This window comes from Elephas maximus, chromosome 2, assembly GCF_024166365.1.
Source record: "Elephas maximus indicus isolate mEleMax1 chromosome 2, mEleMax1 primary haplotype, whole genome shotgun sequence".
Taxonomy (NCBI): Eukaryota; Metazoa; Chordata; class Mammalia; order Proboscidea; family Elephantidae; genus Elephas; species Elephas maximus.
In genome coordinates this window covers 153,863,062-153,871,743 of record NC_064820.1, presented here as the reverse complement: position 1 = coordinate 153,871,743, position 8,682 = coordinate 153,863,062, and the positions used below count along the sequence as shown (strand labels likewise).

The following is an 8,682-nucleotide window of genomic DNA, read 5'->3' as shown; positions in this document are numbered from 1 at the left end:
CAGCACTAGATAACTAAGACAGGGTCTTTTAAGACTCCACGGAGGTCTTACAGACAAGGAGACATTTAATTTGGCCCTGAGAAATGAATATTAGTTCCCCCATGAAGGACATCCCAGAAAAAGAGAGGCAACATGTTCAAAGACTCAGAGCCTTGGAAATGTGTGGCTAGACCTGGGAATTGTAACTGATTTGGTATGGCTACAGATCCTGGTGAGAGGAAACTAGAGCTATTCACTCAAGTGTCTAATATATTCCAGGCACTACCTAAGCCCTTGGAAAATAGCAGTGAACAAAGCTGAACAAGTTTCTGCTCTTACAGAGTTCAGATTTTTGTTGAAGTGTGGGGGAAGGCGATACAAATATATAATATAATCTGACATGTAGTATGTCAGGTTGTGACAAATGCAATGCTATAAAGAAAAGTGAATCAGAGAAAAGGGATAGAAAGCGTTCAGGATGGAAACATTATACAGGATGGTCAGGGAAGGCTTCTCTGATAAGGGGAATATTTGAACAGAGACTGGGGTGGACTAAGAAAGGAAGCTTGAAGATATCTTGGGGGAGGTATCTCAGGGAGAGGGAAAAAGGAGTGTCACGATCCCGAGGTCTTTGGGATGTTAGAGGGACAGGAAGGAAGCCAGTGCAGCTGCTGCAGAGTAAGCAAAGGAGAGAGAGTGTTAGGAGAAAAGGCCAGAGAGGTAGCAGTGACCAGATCATATAGGGACTTGTAAAGCAAAGCTACACAAAATGTGGTCCAGGACAAGATCAGTCTGTAAATTGTTTATTATCATACAATGATGAGGTCAGTATAATCCTGCCTTATTAACACAAACACAGACATAGAGGCTAGGATACACAACACATCACAAAATGGAGGACAACCATACAATACTGGGAATCATGGCCTAGCCAAGTTGACACATAACCCCCAACCATCACAGGTTATTTGCATAGTCCCATTCAATTATAGTCCCACTCAGTCATTGTGTTTGAGCCACAAAGACTACAGCTAGAAGGGCCATATTAAATAATTTATTGCACTGCAGCCACAGAGAATCACTGACAGTGGAAGAAATTTGAATATTCACTTGGATCTTTGAGTATATTAAAAAAAATTTTAGTTTTTTTCTTTGCATATGCTATTTTTTATGATATTGTGGTTATGTTTAAAGAAAGAGTTTTTGACAAAGACATTACAAAAAATATATAGACTAATATCTCTTAAGAATATGGATGCAAAAATTCTCAACAAAATACTAACCTAGCAACATAATTATGACCAGTTGGGATTTATCCGAAGAATGCAAGGTAAGTTTAATATCCAATAATCAATTAATGTAATACATCATATGTCTTAGGCTGGGTTCTCTAGAGAAGAAAACCAGTAAAGCATATAAATACATATAGAGAGAAATTTATATCAAGGAAATGGCTCACGCGGTTGTACAGGATATAACATCCCAAGTCTGTGGGTCAGGCTTCTCCTGATGCATGTAACCACAGGCACTGGTGAATCCAAGATCGGCAGGTGGCAGAAGGCAGGTCTCTTGTTCACAGGCTATGAAAATCGACGAATTCCAAAGATCAGCAGGCAAGACTGCAGGTAAGCTGCTAGCTCAAGTCCCAAGAACTGGAGATCAGATAAACAGGAGCCAGCTGCAGAATCCAGAAAGAGGAAAAGCCCACAAGCTTTGCCAGAATGTCTACTTATATACAATGTAGGCTACACCCCCAAGGAAACTCCCTTTCAACTGATTGGCCACTCACAGCAAATCCCATAATGGAGGTGATCATATAATATCAAATCTCATCATGGTAGTGATTACACCATCGTACGACTATCAAATCACTGAGGATCATGGCCCAGCCAAGGTGACACGCAATCTTAACCATCACAATAGAATAAAGAAAAAAAAAACAGAACACATGATCATCTTAATAAAACTAAAAAAACCCCAAGCCCACTGCCATTGAGTTCATTCTGACTCATAGCGAGCCCATATGACAGAGGAGAACTGCCCCATAGAGTTTCCAAGGAGCGCCTGGTGGATTCGACCTGCTGACCTTTTCGTTAGCAGCTGTACCACTACACCACCAGGGTTTAAGTATTTGATAAAATACAATACCCTTTCATGATAAAAGCACTCAATGAATTATGAATGCAAGGGAACTTCCTCAACATGATAAGGAGCATCTGTGAAAAGCCCACAGCTAAGATCATACGTATTGGTGAAAGACTGGATGCTTTCCACCCTAATATCTGCAACAAAACAAGGATGCCTGCTTCATCAATTTCATTAACACCACACTAGAGTTCTAGCCAGGGAAATTACACAAGAAAATAAATAAATAAAAGGCATCTAGATTGGAAAGGAAGAAGTAAAACTACATCTGTTTGAAGACGACATAATCTCATATATTAAAAAAAACCTAAGGGATGCACTAAAAAAACTACTGTTGTTTTTGTTGTTGTTAGGTGCCATCAAGCTGGTTCCTACTCATAGCGACCCTATGTACAACAGAAGGAACCACTGTCTGGTCCACCCTCACAATCGTTGTTATGCTTGAGCCCATTGCTGCGGCCAGTGTGTCAATCCATCTCATTGAAGGTTTTCCTCTTTTTCGCTGACCCTCTACTTTACCAAGCATGATGTCCTTCTCCAGGGACTGATCCCTCCTGATAACATGTCCAAAGTATAGGAGATGTAGTCTCGCCATCCTTGCTTCTAAGGAGCAAAAATTAGACCTTTTAGACCTATTAAATAAGTTCAGCAAGTTGCAGGATACACGATCAATATGTAAAAGTTAATTACATCCCTATATACTTGCAATGAACAATCTAAGAACAAAATTAAGGGAAAAAATTCCATTTACAATAGCATCAGAAAGAATAAAATACTTAGGAATAAATATAAAAAATGAAGTGCAAAGCTTACGTGAAACATTGTCAAAAGAAATTAAAGATATAAATAAGAAAACATTCCACGTATACAGGTATTAATATTGGTAAGATGGCAATTCTCCCCAAATTGATCTACAGATTCAATACAATCCTTATCAGAATCTTAGCTTGATCTTTGTAGAAATTAAGAAGTTGGTTCTAAAATTCATATGGAATTGCGAGGAACCATAATAGCCAAAACAATCTTGAAAAAGAACAAAGTAGAAAATTTCACACTTCGTGATTTCAAAACTTATTAAGAAGAGCAGTAATCAAGACATGTGGTACCATAAACCAGAGACTACATCAGCCTGAGACCAGAAGAACTAGGTGCTGCCCAGCTACAATCAAAGAATTCCCTGACAGGGAATGCAACAGAGAACTCCTGAGGGTGCAGGAGAGCCGTAGGATGCAGTCCTCAAATTCTCATAAAAGACCAGACTTAATGGTCTGACTGAGACTAGGAGGACCCTGGAGGTCATAGTCTCCAGACCTTCTGTTAGCCCAAGACAGGAACCATTCCCAAAGCAAACTCTTCAGACAGGGATTGGACTGGACTATGGGATAGAAAATGATACTGGTGAAGAGTGAGCTTTCTGGATTAAGTAGACACATGAGACTATGTGGGCAGTTCCTGTGTGGAGAAGAGATGAGAGGGCAGAGGGGGTCAGAAGCTGGCCAAATGGACACAAAAATAGAGAGTGGATGGAAGGAGTGTGCTGTCTCATTAGGGGGAGAGCAACTAGGAGTATATAAAAAAAAATTTTTTTTTTGTATATAAGTTTTTGTATGAGATACTGGCTTGGTTTGTAAACTTTCACTTAAAGCACAATAAAAATTTAAAAAATTCATATAAGAAAAAAGACGTGGCACTGGCATAAGGACAGACACATAGATCAATGGAATAGAATTCAGAGTCCAGAAATAAACCCATGTGTCTATGGACAGCTGACTTAGACAAAGTATCAGGATCATTTAATAGGGAAAAGAACAGTCTTTTCAACAAATAGTGCTGGGACAATGAGATAGCTACATGCAAAATGATGAAGTTGAAACTTTACCTCATATCATATACAAAAATTCACTCAAAAAGGAAGGATGCAAGACCTAAACGTAAGGACTAAAACTGTAAAACTCTTAGAAGAAAACATATGGGTAAATCTTCACGATCTCAGATTCAGCAATGAATTCCTAGATATGACAACAAAACCATGAGCAACAGAAGAAAAAATAGGTAAGTTGGATTTCATCAAAATTAAAAGTGCTTGTTCATCAAAGAACACCATCAAGAATATGCAGGTACAACGTACAGAATGGAAGACAATACTTGCAAACTGTACATATAATAAAGATCTACCAACCAAAATATATAAAGAACTCTTAAATTCAACAACGAAAAGACAAACCACACAATTTAAAAATAGGCAAAAAACTTGAATATAAATTTCTCCAAAGAAGAAATAAAAATGGTCAATAATCACATGAAAAGATTCATCATCATTAGTCATTATAGAAATGCAAATCAAAACCACAATAAGATACCACTCCAATCCTACTAGGATGGCTGTAATCAAAAAGTCAGATAATAACAGGTGTTGGTGAGGGTGTAAGAAATCACACTATACACTGCTGATGGGAATGTAAAATGGTGCAACCTCTACATAAAACAGTCTGGCAATTCCTTAAAAAGTCGAACATAGGGTTATCGTATGATATGACCCAGCAATACACTCCTAGGTATCTAAATCTAGCCAAGAAAAATGAAACATATGTCCACACAAAAACTTGCACACGAATCTTTGTAGCATATGTGTAACAGCCAAAAGACAGAAACAACCCAAATGTCCATCAAATGATGAATGGACAAACAAAATGTGGTATAGCCATACAATGGGAATGTTATTCAGCAATAAAAAGGAATGTAGTACTGATAACGTGCCACAACACGGATGAACCTTGAAAACATTATGCTAAGTGAATTAAGCCAGTTTCAAAAGACCACATTGTTAGAATTTAATTTACATGAAATGTTCAGAACAGGCAAATCTATACAGACAGAGGTTGGATTAGTGGTTGCTTAGGGCAGGGGTTGCCATGAGTTGGAAACGACTGGATGGCATCTAACAAAAACAGGGCTGGGAGGATGCGGAGACAGGGGGATGGTAGGTGAAGGGTATGGCGTTTCTTTAAGAGGTGATGAAAATGTTCTAAAACAGACTGTGGTAATGGTTGCACATATCTGTGAATATACTAAAAACCATGGAATTGAACATTTTAAATGTGTGAATTATATAGTGTGTGAAGTATATCTGTTATTGAACTGTTATTAAAAATGAGTGCTTATCATTTAGACATACATAATGAAATACTTAAGGACAAAATAATAGGATGTCTGGGATTTGCTTTCAATACTCCATTGCACATGACAGGGAAAAATACCACCAGCCATAAATTGATAATTGCTGAAGCTGAGTGCTTGGCAGTTCCTTATACTATTCTCTTCACTGCTATATATGCTTGAAGTTTTGCGTTAAAAAAAAAAAAAAAAAAGAATTCCACGCAAAGAAAGTTCATTCTGGAGGAGGAGCCAAGGTGGCGGAATAGACAGATGCTTCCCGCAAGCCCTCTTTACAACAAAGACCTGAAAAAACAAGTGAAACGAGTATATTTGTGACAAGCTGGGAGCCCTGAGCATCAAAGGCAAGCTTAGACAATGCACTGACGGGCAGGGGAAGGAAGAGGCCGTTCAGAAGCAGAGAGCAGTTACCTGACCTGAATCACGGGGAGCCCTCAGGCACCATTCCTGGAGCAGCAGCTGAGGCGGCGGCGGCAGGCTGGTACTAGCCTTCGGCTGCAGTTTCCTCAGGGAGAAGTAGCCAACTACACAGCCTACTCACACCCCTGGAACCAGAGGAGAAGGGCGCTCCCGCCAAAAGCTAAGTACTTGCATATATTTTACTGTGCCCCCACCCCCAAGCCGGCCTCATCAACTGAATCCCTGGGCCTGAGATAGACCCTGGTGAGCACCTAGAGCCATCCTTCCGGCCTTGGGGAAGGAAAAAATTTGCAACTGGGGGGAAAAGATACTTGCTAGCTCCATTAACTGGGGAAGCTCAGGACAGAAGAGACTCCTGTCCAGGCATTAACCATCCATGGACCTTAAGCACCTTTCCCTTCTGCATGGACCTGTGTGGGTCTATTTCAGGAGAATAGGCCATTGTTGGCAGACTCCAACCACTTCAGCTGTGTGGTGGAGAGGTGGGTGTTTGACGTTTGACATTGCTTTGCCTATTAAACAACGTCCTCACCTACGCACATCAGGGACCGAAGGACTGGAAGCTCCACTCAGGGCGCCCAGCCACCTGCGACAGGGGTCCAAAGACAACTGGTACTTCCTAGTCCTTACAACCAAAAACTTTGGGTGCCCATGGTCCCTCTCCAGAACCCACCCACCAGCACGCTCTATGGAACAGAGACGTGTTTTCTTCAGAGTCACCTGGGGGTCGGTTCTGAGCCCCTTGCCTTGTTCAGAGTGTGACCCCCTGCTACAATCAGATACCAGTATATACACCAATCACCCCTGTCCCTCTAAGACTGTAGGACAGAGCCTGTACCACACACTTGATATCAGCTACCTGGAAACCTGAGCTGAATTCATACAAGAAAACTGAATGGACTCCTAGACTGATATACCTGATAACAGCTCTAGCCAGCTGGGGACAGGACATCAGAGCTCCAAAGGCAAAAATAATCAAGCTAGCTCACTCAAGCAACCCATAGGGGCATACCAAAACAAAACAAAGCAAGCAGCTACAACACAGTAAGCAAGCATAAACTAATACAATAACTTATAGATGGATCAGAGACAACAGTCAATATTGAGTCACATAAAGAAACAGTCCATGATCACCTCAACAGGCTCTCAAAACAAAGAACCCCGGGATCTTCTAGATGAAAGTGCGTTCTGGAATTACCAGATGCAGAATGCAAAAGTTTAATATACAGAACCCTTCAAGACATAAGGAAGGAAATGAGGCAATACCCAGAACAAGCCAAGGAACACACACAGATAAAGGCAACTGAAGAAATTAGAAAGATTATTCAGGAACATAATGAAAATTTTAATAACCTAGAAAAATCCATAGACAGACAGCAATCAGGAATTCAGAAGATTAACAATAAAATTACAAAATTAGACAACTCAATAGAAAGTCAGAGGAGCAGAACAGAGCAAGTAGAAGCTAGAATTTCTGAACTCGAAGATAAATCACCTGGCACTAACATATTTGAAGAAAAATCAGATAAAAGAATTTTAAAAAATGAAGAAACCTTAAGAATCATATGGGACTCTATCAAGAGAAATAACCTACGAGTGATTGGAGTACCAGAACAGGGAGGGATAACAGAAAATACAGAAAAAATTGTTGAAGATTTGTTGGCAGATAACTTCCCTGATATTGTGAAAGATGAGAAGATATCTATCCAAGATGCTCATCGAACTCCACATAAGGTAGATGTTAAAAGAAAGTCACCAAGACATATTATAATCAAACTTGCCAAAACCAAAGATAAAGAGAATTATAAGAGCAGTGAGGGATAAACGAAAAGTCACCTACAAAGAAGAGCCAATAAGAATAAGCTCGGACTACTCGGCAGAAACCATGCAGGCAAGAAGGCAATGGGATGACATATTTAAAAAAACTGAAGGAAAAAAACATGCCTGCCAAGAATCATACATCCAGCAAAACTGTCTCTTAAATATGAACGTGAAATTAAGACATTTCCAGATAAACACAAGTTGAGGGAATTTGTAAAAACCAAACCAAAACTACAAGAAATACTAAAGGGAGTTCTTTGGTTAGAAAATCAATAATATCAGGTATCAACCCAAGACTAGAACACTGGGCAGAGCAACCAGAAGTCAAACCAGACAGGGAAATGCAAAAAAACAAAGCAAGATTATAAAAAAATAAATAAATAAAGCCCCAAACAGGGTAACAGCGATGTTACTATACAAAAGAAGGCAACATCAAAATAATAAAGAGGGAGTAAGAAATGTAATCATACACCTTCCATATGGAAAGGAAGATAAGGCAATACAAAGAAATAAAAGTCAGTTTTAAATTTAGAAAAATAGGTGTAAATAATAAGGTAACCACAAAGGAGACGAACTATCCTATGCATCAAAATAAAATACAAGGGAAAAATAAAGACTCAGCAGAAACAAAATCAACAACAACAACTATGAGGAAAGGACAATATATAAAGAAAATCTACTCAGCACATAAAATCAAGTGGGAAAAAGAAACTCTCAACACACAAAAAAAGACATCGAAATGATAGCACTAAATTCATAAAAAAAAATTCATACCTATCCATAATTACCCTGAATGTAAATGGACTAAATGCACCAATAAAGAGACAGAGAGTAGCAGAATGGATTAAAAAACAAGTGCCGTCTATATGCTGCCTACAAGAGACATACCTTAGACTTAGAGACACAAACAAACTAAAACTCAAAGGATGGAAAAATATATATCAAGCAAACAACAACCATAAAAAGAGCAGGAGTGGCAATATTAATTTCTGACATAATAGACTTTAAAGTTAAATCCATCAGAAAGGATAAGAAAGGACAGTACATAATGATTAAAGGGACAATACACCAAGAAGATATAACCATATTAAATATTTATGCACCCAATGACAGGGCTGCAAGATACATAAAACAAACTCTATC

At 39.1% G+C, this 8,682-nt stretch overlaps 1 protein-coding gene across 6 annotated transcripts in view; it reads right to left on the bottom strand.

Moving 5' to 3' along the window:
* Positions 1–67: 67 nt before the first annotated feature.
* The window catches only part of LOC126070045 (probable UDP-sugar transporter protein SLC35A4), a 35,923-nt gene continuing 27,308 nt past the window's right edge, over positions 68–8,682 (bottom strand). For 3 of the 6 annotated variants that reach the window (XR_007516113.1, XR_007516114.1, XM_049873823.1), the window contains one exon: positions 68–2,727. The gene's annotated coding sequence lies outside the window, so the exon portion shown is untranslated. Of the gene's footprint in view, positions 2,748–8,682 lie in introns of all 6 variants that reach the window. The other 3 variants (XM_049873825.1, XM_049873826.1, XM_049873824.1) reach the window with 3 other exon arrangements.